The following is a 20433-nucleotide window of genomic DNA, read 5'->3' as shown; positions in this document are numbered from 1 at the left end:
AGAGCAACAATGTATAATGTTATTTATATGTGCTTGGTCATACTCTGATTTGAAGTACCAAAATACTGTGGATTAGTTCATACAAAGTTCAATTGATGATGCATGAAATCATTATGGAAGTACTTCATTCTGACAAATGTAGCCATGAAAGGCCAATAATGATGCAAAATAGATATTTCCTAAGCTTGAATGTGGAATGATCATACAGTGTTACCCTTGACTATCCATCCATCTGCTAATCACATCTTTGCATTATTTCAGCTTCTGAATGTGACCCCATAGAGAAAAGCATCTTTTTCCATGGATGCCTCTTGGCGAGTACTAGATCCATCCACCCAAAGTGAGCCACTGCAGCCTAAATTTTATGCTCAGTGACTTTTGTTAACATTTGCTGTTAGAATAGTTTCTCAGATATTTTGAGCTGAGAGTCATTCAATTTTGTATGCACATGTATCTTGCAGAGTACAACACCACAATACCAAAAAGAGGTAAGTGTGACCCAAATCACATTTCAGTGATATTAGTTTTACATTTCTCAGGCATCAGTCATGCAACTTTGATTGTATATTTATCATGGTTCACAACTAAACAATCACAAACAGGTCTCTCTGGTCTAAATTTCAAGCTTTAGTGACTGGTTATGGTTTTGTGATCAGCTGAGTTTCATTTTTAAGTACTGAAAACCAGAGGCATGCAGTGTGTATTTGGAGAATTCCCACCCCTCTCAAAAATGAAAAAACTTGAGTCACTGTGATCTACATACAGTTCATGCTCTAGTGATTCTGCTTAAAGTTTGCCTTTATATTAGTTTCTGGAGCAATGTTATCTACAGAGATAATCAACTTTGCATGTACAACACCTCACTGCCAAAGTAAGTCACTATGACTATTATTTTACATTTCAGTGCCTTTGTTTATGATTGCATTTAGGTCACTTTTCATTTCATGCACACTAGGCTCCAGAGTCATACAAAAAGGGAGTGATGAGGTATTCATGTTCATGTACACATTTCTAAAATTATAAGTTCAAGATTAAAAGATTATGGTAAAACTTATAACAAGAGTCCCTTGAAAGGATAGATGCTCTACTGCCTGAAATTTTTTTTATAGGAATTCATGCCAGCTTCATCGTCTGATCATTTTATTTTTTAACTGCTGAGTATTGACATGAACTCTGATCTTCTTGGGAAACTCCAATATTGCACATTGGGTAAATAAATATATTTTTTTACACAGTCAACATGTTCACAAGATATCTGTAAGTGCAGTAGGAATTTCTCTGTCATGGTCTTTGACCTTGAATCTGTTATCATGGATACAAGGTCCGTGAACTTTAATTGTCCCAGACATTTCAAGACAAGTACAGCTTGGCTACATATTAAAAAATTAACAAAAAAATTTTATAAAAACCATTCATGCTAACAAGCCAGCTAAAACCTTGAGTCAAAACCAATGACCTTAAAAACAATATCATAGTGCCGACTACCAGCTTGTTGATTAGAATGGAACCAAGTACAAAGTCTAGTCATGGTTTTATTTATATACAAGTCAGCGTGGTCATAAGCTCAATGAAGTGCAAAAATTCAAGCAATGACTTCTGACTTAACCCAAATCTCAGTCAAGCCATGTTGTCACACTCCTATGCAAAAGTGTAGACATGTTGGTAGTAAGAGCTGCATCAGTGTAATTCATATCCAGTTTTACGACAAGATGTGTTTATGTGAAAACATCAAGTAAAAGCCACCAATCATTCAGGTAGCAAAAAATTAATTTTGAGATGGCCACTTTGGTGCCATGTTAGAAGACAGATGAACATGTTTTTAATTCTGAACCAGTTACATATTGCTAGCGTTTTGTGAAAACTCCATGTCAGTATGATGGTCCATTCAGGGGAAGTAGCCATATAAAGATTTTCTTGATGGCCATCAAGGCAGCCATTTTGGGAGCTGGATCAGCAAGTTTTAACATAGAAACAACTATGTATTGCAAGAAGAAGTAGGTGTAGTAAGAATTTTCTCAAACTGGATCACATTGGCTACATGTTCAAGTAGGACCAACTGCATGTAGTGAGAAGCTTTTCAGTGGAAAAAACTCATTTCATATGAATGATGCCTTGAAATGATAACAACTTTAAAGATGGCCATCATGGCCATTACACTAGAGGATTAATCAGCACCATTTAGTTTAGGACCAAACAGGTACCATAAGAAGTCTTAGAGTAAAAACATCAAATCTATATGACCATCTGTTCAAGAGGAGCAGCAATAACAAGATTTTCAAGATGGCTATTATAGTGGCCATATTGGAGGTTTGACTGGTACCATTTTCATTATGACTGGCTACACCATAGGGAGTCTTTAATGAAATCTCCATTTTTTATGAATATTTGTTCTGGAAAAGTGATAATCACAAGATATTCAAGATAGCAACCATGACTGCCATACTTAAAGTCTAAATACCATGTCAATATGACCATCTTAGAAGATACAGTGATAACATGGTTGTCAAGATGGTCAACATGGCAACCATGCTGGCAATCTGGTCAGCAACATTATCATTTAGAAGGAACTATGTATTATGAGAAAAATGATACATGACCACCTGTTCAGGAGTAGTGTAAACAAGATACTAGATGTCCAAAGAGATACCCACTACATAAGAATTCTTTTAGTGAAAATCCCATTTCAATATGGCCATCTGTACAGCAAACCCTCATTGTCATGCTATAGGTAGTCCAAGTTTCTTCTGCCAGAGATCATATGTCAATGAGATTTATGTTGGTATCATGTGACTACCACATTGACACTGTTGTCTCTCCTTGAATTGGGCTTTCTCCAGGCTGCTGCAACAGTGACAGGTGCCTGGTCGTCATTCTCAGAATAAATATGTTGAGAATTATGTCTCCTATCATTACTTTACATTATTTTTATTATTTTTATAAAAAATTTGTACAACATTGGAAAAGGTGTGTTTGTTGGCATCATGTGTGTACTGAACTCTTGATGTCATGGACATGTATGTTGCAAAAATTTTAGTAGCCACGTGACTAGCAATGCAAATGGTGAATACCAGGTTATAATTCATCAGTGCAATGGCTTTGTCTCAACTCGTCTATGACAAATGTTATACCCACAATTTCTAAGAAAATAAAATCATCTATCAATTTCATATATGTATGGCTCAGTGTAAGGTCACTTACCTTGGCTAGGCCTACCAGAAAGAAGTACCCTATGCTACAACTGTGTGGTGGCTTCACATTCCAACTTTTCAAAAGGCAACAGGCTCTGACCCCACATCCCAACATAAATGTCAAAATATCTAAAAATGGGGTGGGAAGGGTCAGAGGAAACTCAGACTAATAGTACAGGAACCATCGAATATACTGCCTTTCAGTGAAATTGACATTAAATGAAGTATATATAAATTTACCAATTTACCAATATACTGTAAAATGCCTCCATTAACATACTGCCTTGTAACAGGAACAGTGTTTTAATGATGGGCACTCAAGTGATGGAGTGCTGTACCAAGATTTTCAAGACAGCCATTATGGCAGCCACAATGCAAGTCCTAAAGGTACCATTTTCAATTAAACCCTGAAGTGCATCTTAATGACCCAAACTCATTTATGTGCAAGTGTTTTTTGAAGCTTTCAGGTATTTCAACAGAAGCACATTTCTACACCTGTTCCACATCTCCAAACACTTCCAGACCATTTGCCTGGTGAAAATGCAACCTTATGGGGAATATCCCCTCCAGTAAAAAAGGTTTCCAAAAGTTTTTATATCATCACATATGCTAGTGTATTACTAGGAACTTAAATAACCAGTCAGAAATAAGAGTATATAAAACATTTTCCCAAAATGCTTGCCACCATCTTTGCAGGTGGAATCATGTAATCCACACAAATAAGATCAATTTCTGAGGATTAAATATTCACCTTAAGATGCTGTCAGCAATCGGGAAAATCTGCTTTAAGAGCAAAACAAGTCAGAACTGCCTGAAAAGAATTGACAATGGTCACCATTTTTGAAGTCAAACACCAAATGCAATCTATTTGTAGTACACTAACCTGAAATTCACTACTAGATGTACAAGTATGCAAGACTGATGATGTTCATCATTTTATACCTCAGTGAGAAGTATTAAATACTGAATTTAATAGATTTAAATATATACTCATTAATGTGCATAAATCTGTATTAGGATCCTGTCAGCTGGTGGTATGCTGTTCTATTCAAGGCACACTGCATAATGCAGCAACCGACAGATATACTTAGCTGCATTTCATTGACAGGTGCTATGATGGAAAGGACCGACTACCAGTAGACAAAACAGAAAGAAAACTTAGTCAATATAACCAACTGTTCAGGATTAGTAGAGACAACATGTTCAAGATGGCTGCCAAGGTGACCATAATGCATGTTCAATATGCAATTAGTGTTGTTTAGAATGAACAAGACATAATACTAAGTCTTTCAGTGAAAACTCCATGCTGATATGGCTTTCCATTTAGCAAGTGTAGTTACAAGATTTTCAAGTGGTGGCCATAATGGCCGTCAGACTGGCGTCATTTTAATATAGGATGAAATAGACATCATAAGAAGTCTTTTATCATGTACCAGCGTTAGCTATGATAAAGTAGACTTTGGGATGAATCCTCTCAGCAGTTCAGGAGAAGCAGCATTAACAAACTATTGCTAATGGATGGATGATGCACACACAGGCATGGATGGACAAATGACAAACAAAAGACAAAATGTTCTGATCTAAGACCTACAAAAATTCTTATCAATAAACAAGAATCCCTCAACGAGACTGAAACTCTAGAATTTCCAGGAATTCAAGATAAGACTATTCCTTCGTTTTAACTGATGAATGTTGAAACCATCTCAAATATTCTTCAGCAATAAAAAAAAACTTCTGGAATTAGTTGATATGGTGCACATACTGGGTATCAACTTGGTACCATTTTCGTTTAGAACAAATCAGATATCATTATAAGTTTTTAGATTTAAAAAAAAAAAACATGTCATAATGACCATCCATTGAGGCAGAGCAATGACAACAATATTTTTAAGATGGCCATCTTGTAGCCATATTGGATGCAAGACTGATACTATTTTCATTTAGGACCAATTACATATCTCAAGAAGTCTAATGGTGAAAACCCCATGCTGATACAGCCATCATTTGAGAGGGTTAAAGAATATATTTTCAAGATATTGCTTTCCATTTAGGAATAGCAAGAAACAGATTTTCAAGATGGATGCTGTGGTGGCCATATTGGATGTCAGATTGGAACCATTTTGATTAAAGGCAAACTAGATTTAGTAGTCCTTTAGCGAAAACGTTCTTTTGATATGACCATCCTGTGGTGCAGTAGTAAAAACAAGATTTAAAGTTGGCAGGTGTGGTGAAAACTTTCTGTTCAGATAGAGTTGTGATAACAAGAATTTAGGATGACTGTCATGGCAGCCATATTGGATGTCAGGTCCACACCAATTTTGTTTGGACAGCTACATTTCATTGGAAGTCTTTTGTGAAAATTCCATGTTTATGTGCCCATCCATATAGGAGCAGATATGACAAGAGTTTCAAGATGGCCAGTGTTGCTGCCATATTGGATGTCAGAGACATCATAAGAAGACTTGGTGAGAAGCTCAAGTTGATATGACCATCCATATAGGAGGTAATACAAATAACAAGATTTTCAAGATGGCTGCCATGACAGCTTTCTGGGCATCAGAAAGGCACCATTTTCATTTAGGACCAAGTAAACATAAGAAATGTTTTACTGAAAACCCAACAGGAATATTGAGGTATAGCAATAACATAATTTTCAAGATGGATATACAGATTTTCAAGATGGCTGCCAAGGTGGCTATGGTGGCGCTATACAGTTTCGCATTTTGCATAGGGTTAGGAATTTAAAGAAAAAGAATGTCCCCGGCTTTCCTCACTGGTTATACTGGCTATTTAAAAAAGACCTTGTATATCTTAGGTATAATGCAAAGAACCTTTAATTCCCTTTATTTTGGTGTATGATTGATGGGTGTACCATGGGTTATAGAGTATACAGCTTGGCCTTACTTCAAATGTGCACCTTTCAAAAAAGTGCTAGCTCTACTTGGTCATTTTCACTTCCTGAACTTCAGAGGTCAATTGTATAAAAAAGAGCCGATAACTTTTTTTACATTTTATATATTTGGTAATTCATTCATTGCACTTTCAGAAGCTGGTATTGTCTAGTCTGGCAAAATTCATTTTCCCTATTTTAATAGCTGCTATGTATAGTGTACTTTAGACTAATTCAGACTGATTTTTTAACACAAGGGAGCAGTCATTTTAGTTAGCAGTGTGCTTAAATCATGTAAAATTTCCAAAAGTACAATATCCAAAAGAAATATCATCCACATTACATTAATGTAGCATAGAGGTATGCAAACATTCTCTCCACTGTGCATGTTTTAAATGCGAACTACTTCACCTTACATACGTCACTCTCTCAAAAGCACATATTATCTGGTGAGCGCCACCATAAAGAAGATGTAGGTATTATTTTTTTATGATTTAATTATGTTTATATGGCTGAAACATTTAAGTCGCAAGCATCAAAACAATCCTTATGAATAATTCTCCTGCCTTTTTCCCCACAGAACAGTATTTATGAGTGTCAGAGTCTCTAACAAGTCCAGCCTACCCCCCCCATGATAAAAGTGAGCTATTTTAAGAATGAACATTACATTTTGTAAACATAGCAACCAATGTTATGCTGAATGATAGGAACATGAAACTAGCCAGAATTATTTCTGAGATATCAACAATGAATTTTACAATTAGAAAAGGGAGGTAACTCATCAGCTTCATAAAGGTCAAAGGTCAAAGTGTAAAATATTTGCCTATTGTTTAATATGGAAGAAGCGAATTCACTTTCTCATCATTTATTTTTTTATTTCATTGCAAATAAATGAAAAGAAACATTTTCACCATATATTTCTGTCACTTATTGCAACAGTTTTAAATTTAAGTTGACTCTATTCCTATATTCTAAGTCTTCTAATTTCCCCATAATTAAGGTCACTACTCACACAAACATACCTCATGGCAAATTATGTAAGCAAGAGAAAAACGATCATAATTAGCTTATTTTCATGCTTAAATGCAATATGAATGTACCATTTTATTCAGAACATCATACATAATTATATGAAAATAAAAAAAAATAATTGCAAACATTTTTTTATTTTCTTTAAGGTGGCGCTATACAGTTTCGCATTTTGCATAGGGTTAGGAATTTAAAGAAAAAGAATGTCCCCGGCTTTCCTCACTGGTTATACTGGCTATTTAAAAAAGACCTTGTATATCTTAGGTATAATGCAAAGAACCTTTAATTCCCTTTATTTTGGTGTATGATTGATGGGTGTACCATGGGTTATAGAGTATACAGCTTGGCCTTACTTCAAATGTGCACCTTTCAAAAAAGTGCTAGCTCTACTTGGTCATTTTCACTTCCTGAACTTCAGAGGTCAATTGTATAAAAAAGAGCCGATAACTTTTTTTACATTTTACATATTTGGTAATTCATTCATTGCACTTTCAGAAGCTGGTATTGTCTAGTCTGGCAAAATTCATTTTCCCTATTTTAATAGCTGCTATGTATAGTGTACTTTAGACTAATTCAGACTGATTTTTTAACACAAGGGAGCAGTCATTTTAGTTAGCAGTGTGCTTAAATCATGTAAAATTTCCAAAAGTACAATATCCAAAAGAAATATCATCCACATTACATTAATGTAGCATAGAGGTATGCAAACATTCTCTCCACTGTGCATGTTTTAAATGCGAACTACTTCACCTTACATACATCACTCTCTCAAAAGCACATATTATCTGGTGAGCGCCACCTATACTGTATGTCAGTTTAGCACCATTTTTATTCACGACAAACTAGACATTATAAGAAGTCTTTAGTAAACAACCTCTTGTTCATATGACCATCATTTAGAAAGAGTAGTGATAAGATTTTCGAGATGACTTCCATGGTGGCCACACTGAATGTCTATGCAGCTCCATTTTCATTTAAGATAAGCTAGACCATGAGATGTGTGTGTAAATATTCCTGGCAATCCTCCATGAAGTTTAGGAGTAATATTGATAACAAATATGTGTGAATGAACAGATGGATGATGGACAACAAAGCATTCCATAAGCTCTTCTGCTCTGTGACAAGTAGAAAAATAATCATCATTGTTTTCTTTATTCAAGCTTGTAGAAATTGCTCTTTTTATAAATAATTTGATCTGAAAATCTTTCAATATATCTGAAATGACCAGTGTGATAGTCAAAATTCTTAAAAATCCAAGCACAGAAAAGCAAGGCAAGTTTTTATCTGTCCTCAGTAAATTCTAAATGAATAAATAAACTTTCTTAAAAGGAGTAATTAGTAATTTCTAAATGTGATAATTATTGGTTTTAATGCAATCACTGACATACTGCTTGTTTAATGCACTCAAGCATACTTGTATGTTTTCAACAACTGTAGCTTGACTAACAAGCTGTCTTCTGCCATTACTGCCAGCCATAGTAGTATAAATGATGTAACAGATATCCCCATTTTATTTGCAACCTAATTCCTTTTGCTTTTTATCTAAGTCGCAAAAAATTCATCATAGAACTAATACATGTTACAACCTAAATCTCAGGTCCATCATCATCAAACTTTACATTTCAAGTAATACCTGTAACAACCTAAGTCTCAGGTCTGTCATCATGAAACTCTACATCTCAAGTTACCTGTTATAACCTAACTTTCATGTCCTTCATCATGAAACTCTACATCTCAAGTTACCTGTTATAACCTAACTTTCATGTCCTTCATCAAGAAACTCTACATCTCAAGTTACCTGTTATAACCTAACTTTCATGTCCTTCATCAAGAAACTCTACATCTTAAGTTATACATGTTACATCCTAAGTCTCATGGAACTCAACAGTAAATACCTGTTACTACACAATTCAGGTCTGCTATCATGGGACTCAAATGTCTCAAGTAAATAAATGCTACTACCCAACCCAGACTTGCTATCATGGAACTCAACATCTTGAAAAGTACATGTTACTGCCCAAGTCTCAGGTCCGTCTTCATTGAATTTGACATCTCAAGTATATCTGTTACTACCCAAGTCTCAGGTCCGTCTTCATTGAATTTGACATCTCAAGTATATCTGTTACTACCCAAGTCTCAGGTCCATCTTCATTGAATTTGACATCTCAAGTATATCTGTTACTACCCAAGTCTCAGGTCCGTCTTCACTGAATTTGACATCTCAAGTATATCTGTTACTACCCAAGTCTCAGGTCCGTCTTCATTGAATTTGACATCTCAAGTATATCTGTTACATCCTAAGTCTCTGGTCTGTCATTATGGAACTCAATATCTCAAGTAAATAACCACTACACTCCAAGTCACAGATCTCTCGTCTGGGAACTCAACATCTTAAGCAATACCTATTAATACAATCTCAGAATAGTACTTGACACTGACAAATGCAGTCTTTTGATTGGTCAGAATAACTCTGAGTAAGGTTTGGAGTCAAGGTAGGCTGTATGATGGCAAGATGAGACTGGGTCTATCATAAACATTGCTTAAAGGTATCAAGGGAGAGATACCTACAGGAATAAGAATTTAATTTCCCTCAAGCTTTTTATACCCAAATTCATGTGCCCTACAAGCTTATTACTTTAGGTCAAATAAAGTAGATTATGGTATTCATCACCAAAATTGACATCAATTCAATCGCCTTAATGTTTGTATTTAAATACTTTTAATGCAAGAATATTTAGTACTATTAAATTGCAGTCTGGATGATTTTCTGAATTTGAAGTTTTGTAAGATTCTAATTTTAACAGGTTTTGCTGTATATCAATTGAATCACCTGGTTAACCAGAATTAAGAAAAACACTCTGTAAGTTAACTGTTCATTCTACTACACTATAAAGTATTCCAAAACAGCTGTAAAGTGGCATCTGTCAGGAACAGTACTTAGAAATCTGCAATATCCAGTAATAAAACCAGAAATGTGTTCATAAATTATGATATCACCACAGTGGCTGAGATAATCTAAAATGTCTTCATTAAACAGTTACCCTGTCGCATTGTCTGAAATAATCTAAATGCAAACCTTAACCAAGGTGTGATGGATGAATAAGGATAAACTTGTATGCTACTACCACTGACATGGTGGGTCATAATAATAACGAGAATCCTAAGAAATTTTTCATTCTTGAACATGACTTAAGCACTGTATTTAATTGTGCACAACATTAGGCCCCTTGGAATGGATAGAAAGAGTACATTATACAGTGTACATTCATCTTTATGAAGATGGCCAAGTAATAATTGGATGTCAGTAGTTGAGAAACATGGAAAAACAACAAAAATACAGTAACGTTTAAAGCAATTTATTCCAAACTATTATCAGAATTGTAAAGTACATTGGCATCATGTCACAGTTTTTGGCAAGAGAACATAATTAGGATGTAACTATTATAATTAGATATCACAATTATTGCACCTGTCTGATCAAAAACAAAACATTAAGGTAATGTCTTTCAACCAATATAATCCACAAGTATCAGTAATAAACACAGACAATTTGTCTTCTCAACAAGTTAATAAACACTTTTTATGAGTCCTTGTTTCAAACTACTGACATCACACAATGTCCTGAGCAAAATACACAAGTCAAAAGGTGATGAAAAGAGGTCAGCTTCCTCCAGTAATAAATTTTAACCAAGTCTTATTAGTTAAAGATGCATAAGATGTGAATAATTATCATTAAAAAAAAAACAGGAAAATTTAAAGCCAGTAATTGCAATGGATTCATCAAGTGCGGAAAGAATGGATACTTCAGACATGGGAAATAAGTTCTATCCAAAGACAGTACTAAGAAACTTTGGCAACGATGGTACCAATGTTTGTGAAAGTCTCCTGATATTTGATTAGTACCATATATACTCACTTATAAGTCGAGTCAAACTGCAAGCAACACAGATCCCTAATCTGCCATTACATAATGTGCCTGCATATCAGGGTCTATGTTGATTATTTTTTTGCTTACTCCTAACAAAATGCACAGACCCAGATCTGCCAACACATTATGTGCCACAAGGTCTGGGTCTACGCGATTTGCAGTTGGACTCATAGGCGAGTATATATGGTACAATATGTCAATGACAGTGTTTGGAGCATGATCAGGTCTACTATTAACAAACTGCCAACTTCTCTTTTGTTGGTGTAATATTCCACTGCTGGTACTGGCAATGTGCATGACAATGATATTGATAAGTAGTTATTATTTGGGGTTCAATGCCATTTTTCAACACACAGTTAGCTATACATGGTGGCCAGCATATCTGGCGGTATAAGAACCTGGAAAAATCCGAGAAGAACCATCAACTCATGGGAAGCTAACAAACACATGATAACCAAATTTACATAATTCACAAACCTAAATGATTTGTGAATTTCAGAAGTATTGGTGCTCTTAGCTTTTTGAAAAATGGACATTTTTAGAAACTGAAGGCTCCAAACAAAAGAAATTCACTTGAAAAAGGCTGGTTTTTCAAGCACTACTTCAATTAGAGTACCATATATACTCGCCTATAAGTCAAGTCAAACTGCAAGAACAAAGATCTTGATCTGCTGCAACATAATGCACATGTAGATTAAAGTCTATGTTGTTTGTTCTAACGATTACTCTTAACAAACTGCACAGACCAAGATCTGCCATCGCAAACTGCACTGACCCAGATATGTCTGCACATTATGCAACATCATATCTGGGTTTGTTCAGTCTGCTAGAAGTAATCAGTAGAACAAACACAGACCCTGATCTGCAGGCACATTATCTTATGGCAGATCAGGATCATTGGGTTTTTTGCAGTTTGACTCGACAAATAGGTGATGTAATGATCACATCCTTACAAACTGTGCAGTAAGTGTTAAATGACAAAAGAGGATATCCCTAAGTGCTTGATAAATGCCACTAACAATAAGTGCTTTGTTCTGTTCACCAATGTACAAGTGATAACTAACACAATCTCTGATCATCAGGTACCTTTTTGTGCACATTCTTCACACTCTTCACTCACTATCTACCAGTGTTTATTATAATAATTCCTCTGTTAAAAATGGAATTATTTTCGTGACTTTCACTACTGTTAGAGTCTACAAAGACCTGAGATATTTGGAGTAAAGAAGAAATGCAGGCAGATTTGTTTATTTTTCCCTGACAAAAAAAACATGTCCAGGGGGCAATGGAGTTAAGATTAAAGATGGGGGGGGGGGCAATGTGCCAAAACTTACAAGAACCCTGCATTCCTACACTCACTCAAGTTGTAACTCTCATATATGCCTCAAAAATGTGTGATAAAAATAACATATACCATAATAATTATATCACCCCTTTACACCTATGTGACACTGGATCTAATTTGGGAGCCAAAACATGTCGATTGACACTCAGCAAATGCACAGCACCAGCAGTGGTTTCAACATTGACATATTTCTTCCTATTTAGTGATGCACTTCTTTTAATTAAATAAATACATTGTTCCCCTCCTCTTTGGTATGGAATGTATTTCATGACACAAGGTATTTTCAGACTTACAGAATGAAAAAAAAATCGGTCTGCACAAGAACTAGTGGGATATCATACCAGTAAATTTTGAAACAAGGCTACAAATCAAACAAAAAATTCACTTTTTTGTTCAGCCCACCAATGAATGAGATAGAATGTAAAAAATCCAAACACTTAGCTCCATCTGAAAAAAAAAATTACATTATTCGTTTGTGGGGACAGATGAATATATAAATAAACACATGGTTGCCAAAGTGGTAACTATGTGGAGCTCCAGTCAATATGGGATGAGCAAACATCAAAACATTTGTCAAAGAATCCTTTTGGAACATCTGCTGTCATTTTTACATACAGCCAGTAGTTGACCATGTTGATTCCACAACTCAGATGAGACAAAGACCACTGCTGCCAATTCAGCATTATTTGTCGGTACAAATTTTCATGGATTCTGCCAATTCAGCATTATTTGTGGAGCATCAATTTTCATGGATTCTGCCAAGTCTGCATTATTTGTGGGATACCAATTTTCATGAATTTAGAGCTTATCACAAGCAACAATTTAAAGACTTGATGAGCAATGATTCTTTTGCAGAAGCAATGGGATCCACTGTCCAATCCACAAACTGAAGTCTGAAGATAATGTCAATTTTTGCACAACATGCAAATTGATTCCCATGAAAATAGACAAAATCACTGTAGGTGTCACAGAATATACATTACCATAATGAAAATGTTTGATAGGCATCAAAATGGCACATCTGAAAACCAGTTGTATTCACATAAAAAGAATGTATAACAATCAAATTTCAATTATATAAACAGATTATTATTTGAATAAAGGTTATGGTTTGAAGAAAGAAAAAACATTTGGGCTAACTGTTACACCTTCATTTTTACACTTTTTTTAAAATACAAAATAAATGTTACTAGATATCAGAAAAATTTAATTCTTTTGTTTGGTAAAATATACCTCTTCAAAAACTACAAAAACTAGAAACAAAGCTTGACATTTGGTGAAGACATTTGTAAAAGCTACATTCTGGATCAAAACATTTTACATCTGAATGATGACAATGTTCTAAACATTTTCAAAGAAACATTTATTGCCCGGACATGTCCGCTTTTCTAATATAATTTCTCATGTATTATGCATCAAATTGTGATCTGTGTTGATCTAGTTCTGTCATTACATAATGCACTGATAGACCAGGTCCCAGTTCACTAAACATTTCCAACATTTCTTCCTCAAACTGAGTAGTAAAAGTTAAAAATCTTTACTACTGCTTGATTGGCAACAAAGATATTTTCACACAACATTCAGAAGACACCAGAAATTAAAACTGTCATAAAAACTAGAATTTTCCTTAAAGGAGTCTTGCCATATTTATGAAGAAATTTTGAGGATTTCCTCAACTCTGTCTTAAATAATAAAACAGGTTTCATAAGTTAAATTTTCATATAATGATTATTTTGCATCCTTTCCACAATCTCCACCTCTGACAAAATATATTACTGATATTGTCTAAAAATAACACAAACAAGATAATGTCAAATCTTAATTTGTGAAAAGATTTTGAGAATTTTAGTGACATTCGAGCTAGGGCCTGTGCAGTTTATCTACTTCTAACAGACTCTAATCTATCCATGCTTTAAACAACAAGAGAACTGAGTTGGCTGGGTGGTACACTTATGTATATGTCAACCTGAGAATCATCTTTCCTTTCCAATGCTAGCTGAACAACTTCAAATCCATTACGGATCACTGCCATCTCACCTCTGTCTGCGTGAGTTCGAGTCTCAGCCTCGGCTAACGTTGGTACGTGAGAAAGCCTGCCAGTAGCTTCTCGTGGGTCGGTGGTTCTTCCATGGGTTTTCCAGGGTTCTTCCTCCACCAATTATACTGGCCGCCATGTATAGCCTATCTTGTGCTGAAAAATGGCGTTAAACCCTACAACAACAACAACAACAACAACAACTTCAAATGATTTTGAGATTTGGAGGAAATCACAAGTTTTTAGGGATGAACATCCGTTTAGGAGAACAGATCCTTTTAAACTGACAACGTTTCAACCATCAATCAAATACCTGCATTTTTAATGGTCTATCCTGATACTCTTTCCAGCAACCCTTTGTCAAAAAACAGGGATTACCTTTTTGAAATAGGGAAAAAGTAAATAAGCTCAACAGGGGTATTTTCTATGGAAAAATAATGTGAAAGTTACTTTAATTACTGAAACAATAAAACCTTTACTTGACTTGCCTTCATAAACTTGAACAAAAGCACACTCTTACACATATACTGTCCCTATAGTCCAGGTCACCAATGTCTTCTTAAAAACCCAGATCCACTTCACAAAGACAAAATCTAAATTTACTTTGCTATGGCCATTTATGCAGAGCATAATCAATTGTCAACATATATCTGATCAAAAAAGGATGAATATTTTCGAAAAAGTTGGGAAAAAGTAGGGAGTCTGAAAGTAGGAGAAAAGCAGGAAAAAGTAGGGAGTCTGAGAGAAAGTAGGAAAAAGCAGGAAAAGTAGGAAAAAATGGGGGCTGCTGGAATGACTGATGCCACCGTTTACACCCAGGGTCTTTTTCAAGCATGTAATACAAAATGCTGAAGTCATTCCAATTAAGGTATATCTATATATATAACAAATGGGAACTCCATACATTGTTTTGAACAGACATTGAATTTAGAAAAAGTACGCATGGAGGTTTTTCACAAACAGGTCACAGTGACCTAAAATGCTTATTGGTCACATACCACTTGCTATATCAGTCATGACTTAGCATTAGCGTTAAAAATTGTCTTTCAAAACAAACAGCCAGACAGAACAAAATAGTATCACAGAACATGTACACTATTTTACTTGTACAAAATTTTCACTTTACATACAGATGATGCTCACTATACACCAATTCAATTAATGCACTTTCATTGTAATGACATTTATAATGTAGAAATTACATTCAATTTGCGCCACTGTGCTCGTTTTTACATCATTGCTGGTGCCATGTGATGTGACTAAAGTGCAGATTGCATGCGTATTATATGTATTATTTTTTTTTTAAATCATGCATAAATAATTATTACTTGAACACATAGAAGTATATGTAGCCAAGGACTTCTTTAATTTACATGTATCCTATGGGAAAATAACAAACATGTACAAGAAAACCTCAAGAACTCATCAATGGTATAAATCGAGCATCACCTGTATGGTACAGTCTTCTGTGTATCTTATTTAAAGCAATATATGTCATTATTTCATTATAATTTAATATCTCTTGATATCATTACATTATTTTATCAAATATGACAATATCTGAGGTCATCTTTGCAAAAAAATTAACAACATTTTACATGAAAACCACAATTATTATTTAGTGACATTTGTTAACAGTATTAGCAAATGCAGATTGTGGTGACAGTCAAACCTGTCTTACACAGCTAACTGGAACAAGTGTTCTCATAATGCTTGTATTTGTTGAATTGAATTTCACTTGTACAATATTTTGAATTTTGAGGATCCTGGGAAAATGACTGTTTAAAACAGAAATTTCATAATAAAAGTGACCTTCAAGACAGGTTTGATTATATATATATATATATATATATATATATATATATATATATATATATATATATATATATATATGCAATAAACTGACAAGGAACAGTGCGAAACTAGTATCTAACTAGCCTGAGCACTTTCGACTCTTTAATGAGTCTTTTTCAAAGATAAATACAAAACACAGACAAGACAAAAAAATAAAACCTTAAACTTTATTAAGTTAATAATAATAAAGTTAAAGGTTTAATTCATCTAGAAACAGCCATGTAAATTTTACATAATTCTGTAAAGCTTAAACTTTATTATGTTAATAATAATAAAGTTAAAGGTTTAATTCATGTAGAAACAGCCATGTAAAGTTTTGCAAACATAACTGTTTTTCTGTTTTATTTGTTTGTCTTGTCTATGTTTTGTATTTGCCTTTGAAAAAGACTCATTAAAGAGGTGAAAGCATTCATGCTAGTTAGATACTAGTTTTGCACTGTTCCTTGTCAGTTTATTGCATTTATCTTAATCAATCCCTGACACATGTGATCCCTTGCTGGATCCAGTGCACTTGAAAGGATTGTAATTCGCCATATGATTTGTATTCTTTATATATATATATATATATATATATATATATATATATATATATATATATATATATATATATATATATATATATATATATATATATATATATTAAATTGAATTATGTAAACATATATGGAACATGTACAGAGTATGATCATATTCAACAATATTTTACTGTTATTCCAAGGGAAAAAATAAAAATACCCTGGTTTTTCAAAAAAAAAGTTGAAAAATTTCTTTCACAAATTCTTCAAATTGTTAATTGACAAAGCTTCGCAGAAAAAGTCTGAAGCAAAGCAGCATTAATTGCATGTTTTCCTCATTTATACGAAAGATTCTCTGCCCCAAAGCTGTTTTCAGAGGATAGATGGATCACATTTACTGACCATCCCTGCCCATATCCCATATCCCAAAATCTATCTTAGATGATGTAAGCGGACCTGAGTACCATATTATTTACACATCTGGACAGAGAAAATCACATAATACTCACTTTTCTTGAAGATGCTCAGGGATAAAAAAAAACATAACTTTATTTAACTCATAATTCAGTAATATTTGGCAACCTGTCGTTAGTATTTCAATGCACTGAATATTTGTTGGATTAGGAAGAGCACTTTAACATGAACTAAACCTAAAAGTGATGGGTGCATTGCAAAGGACGCTGCAGCTATGATAGGATAGGCAATGCTTTAAAAAAGAAAAACATGCTGGGAAACCAAACTTATAAAATGGATAATCAGGAGACACAATGATGACTAGGTAAGCTGGAAATCCAACTCATACAAAGTCCCATCAGTATAAAGTTGCGTGACAAATCTGGTCATTGGTCAAGTTATACAGTTGTTGTTGTGGGTTTAATGCCCTTTTTCAGCATACAATAGGCAATACATGGTTGCCAGTATAATTGGTTGATTAAGAGCCCCCCAGAAAACCTTGGTAAGAACCAGTGACCAACTGGAAGCTGCTGGCAAGCTTTCTTACATACTCACACTGGCTGAGCCAAAGACTTGAACTCATGCAAAAAGAAGTGAGAGGGCAGTTACTGGTAAAGGCAAGTTCTTTACACCACTTTGCCACCCAGGGCCTGTCAAGTTATACAGCAGAAACCAAAGGAAGATGGACGATCAGGGACAATAACTCTTCCAAATAATAATATGGAACACCAAAAATGAAAAATGTTCAAGGTCTCAACAGTATAAAACTGCATACCAGATTCGATGAAAATCCAACTAATCATGATATATTTAGTCAAGAGGAAAGACAATCAGGGGACATAAATCCTGTAAATGTATTGGAATGCTGGAAATCAAACTTGTTTAAGGTCTTATCAATATAAAGATCAATACCAATTCCAACAAAATCCAACAAACCTTGATTAAATCATGTTGCTGAAAACCTACATCAGGAAGACTGACAATCTGGCCCTGTAAAGATCTCACAGAATAATGGGAATTGAATCTGTACAAGGACTTATCAGAATAAAGCAGCATACCAACAACCTTTATTTAAAAGTTACTAAGATGGGCAATAAAGGGACATAACTCCTGGAAATGACATCATGGAACACTGGAAATCAAACTAATTTAAGGTCACATTAATATAAAGATACATACATAAATCTCCCCCCCACCCCCCGGCCAAAAAAATATTGAATAAATTATGCTGCAGAAATCAAAGTCATGAGGATAGGTGATCATGCAGCCCAGTTCTGTAAATGACGCTGTGAAAAATGAAGATAAAAAAGTTCATTCATCACTTTATCAACGTAAAGTACCATACCAAATCCAGCTGAATGTGGAAAGCCTGGGTAAATTTATTCTGCTGAAACCAAAGTTACAAATATGGGACATCAGGAGTCATAACTACTATGAATAACATCACGGAATGCTGGAAATCGAATTCATTCAAGGCCTCAATATAGAGCAACCTGTTTAATTTAGTTTAAGTTCAACAATTCATGGGAAAATAAAACTGTGGAAATGATGGTTGTGGTTGGAAGGGTGGGGAACCAGGGGCTTCATTAAATGATGACAGAAAATGCTGAAAATAGAATACTTTTGAGGTATCATCAGTATAATGTTGTGTACAGAAAATATGGCTTAAATCCAAGAATTTAAAGAAAAGCTGTATTGCAGAAACCAAACTGTTGAAGAACTATGGTCAAGAAATGGTTAGATAGATGGACAGACCTCATTGCTATAACACACTGTGAACGTCATCGAGACAGGCCCCTAGCTGTAAGTTTTAGGGGGGGGGTTATAATCTTTTAAACCTGTGGTTTTCAGGTTCAATTCTTGACACAACTGTACTGAAAAGTGCAGATTAATAAAACTGGACAGAGGTATTATTTGAAATCTTACAATATATCAGGAAATCCTTAGCAGAAGATTGTCATAAACAGTCATTTAACTCCCATAAAATATGAAGATAACACATAAAACATTTAGTGTTCAACAGAAAGTATTAATCTGCTGATAATAATTCATACAATTTTCATGTTCATTAAGCTGAATGAAAATTATACAGACATCTATGCAAAAATACTACATCTACTGAATAGACTGACAGATTGGAACATTTCAACTGGATTTCAATAGTAATATAAATGATGGAGTTATCTGACATACTGTGTGGTATGATAATATAGACAAATTTCAATAAGTCAGTATATCAATCACTCAAATACCTGGCACCATATGTACAATGTGCTCCATCAAATGCAGAGAAAAGAATTTTTTGGCAACTTCCAAAACAATCAAAACCTCAAACAAAAATATGGACCTGCAGTACTTAGCTTTAAGTATGTTTTACTGTATTCTGTGATCCTTAGAGTCCACAGAAAAACCAGCTGGTCAATTCTTACAAATGTACCTCAAATTGAGATCATATAGCTTATATTTTTAAGAATATTAGATTTTTGGTGTGCGAGGAAAATACAATATAAAAAAAATTGAAAAAAAAAATCTTAATATTTAAATCTGTACTCTATTGAGTCTTTTTTTTTTTTAAAATGAGAAATTCCTCAAATCTGAGAAAATCCTTAATTTTTCCTGAGATAAGCTGAGATCAAATTGTAAGGAAAATTCAGGATATTACGACTGTATTTTAATCCTTAACGACTGCTGACTGTTCAATGAAAACTCACAAATCCAAACAAAGCAATGAAAAAGATATTTAACAACCTGAGAATGAAAATATCAGACAATGTGCCATAAGCTAAACCCGCTTTCTTACCCACATTTTTAGCCATTCTTAACTGCAATTATATAAAATGACAGGACAGTAAACTGTGAGTTTTTGCTCAAATCTGTTTTGGAACATGTGCCTAATTGTAAATTTTATTCTTATAAACATAAGGCTTTAAACTTAATCACAAATCCATAACAAATGACAGAAATATAGGACAACTACACTGCAGATTAACTTTGCAGGAGTGGGATATGCTATTGCTATGTTTGTTAGATTAACTTTGTATGAAGTGGAAGTATTGTTGCTAATTATGGAATTAATTATTCCTATGTTTGGAACCAGTCTTTCTTAAAAATAACATATCTAAAAACATTTCAATGAAAGATATCAAAAATTAACAAAAATCAAGTAGCACTCAGAAAACAAACTTTGCTGGCCCAA

At 34.2% G+C, this 20433-nt stretch overlaps 1 protein-coding gene across 1 annotated transcript in view; it reads right to left on the bottom strand.

Annotated features, from left to right (window-relative positions):
• LOC149805993 (uncharacterized) overlaps nt 1-20433 on the bottom strand; it is a 120191-nt gene that overhangs the window by 18858 nt on the left and 80900 nt on the right. The window lies entirely within an intron of this gene.

The sequence above is a fragment of the Sinohyriopsis cumingii genome, chromosome 2 (genome assembly GCF_028554795.1).
Source record: "Sinohyriopsis cumingii isolate HCF-2022 chromosome 2, ASM2855479v2, whole genome shotgun sequence".
Taxonomy (NCBI): domain Eukaryota; kingdom Metazoa; phylum Mollusca; class Bivalvia; order Unionida; family Unionidae; genus Sinohyriopsis; species Sinohyriopsis cumingii.
The sequence above is the reverse complement of the archived record's forward strand: the minus strand, read 5'-3'. Positions and strand labels throughout refer to the sequence as shown.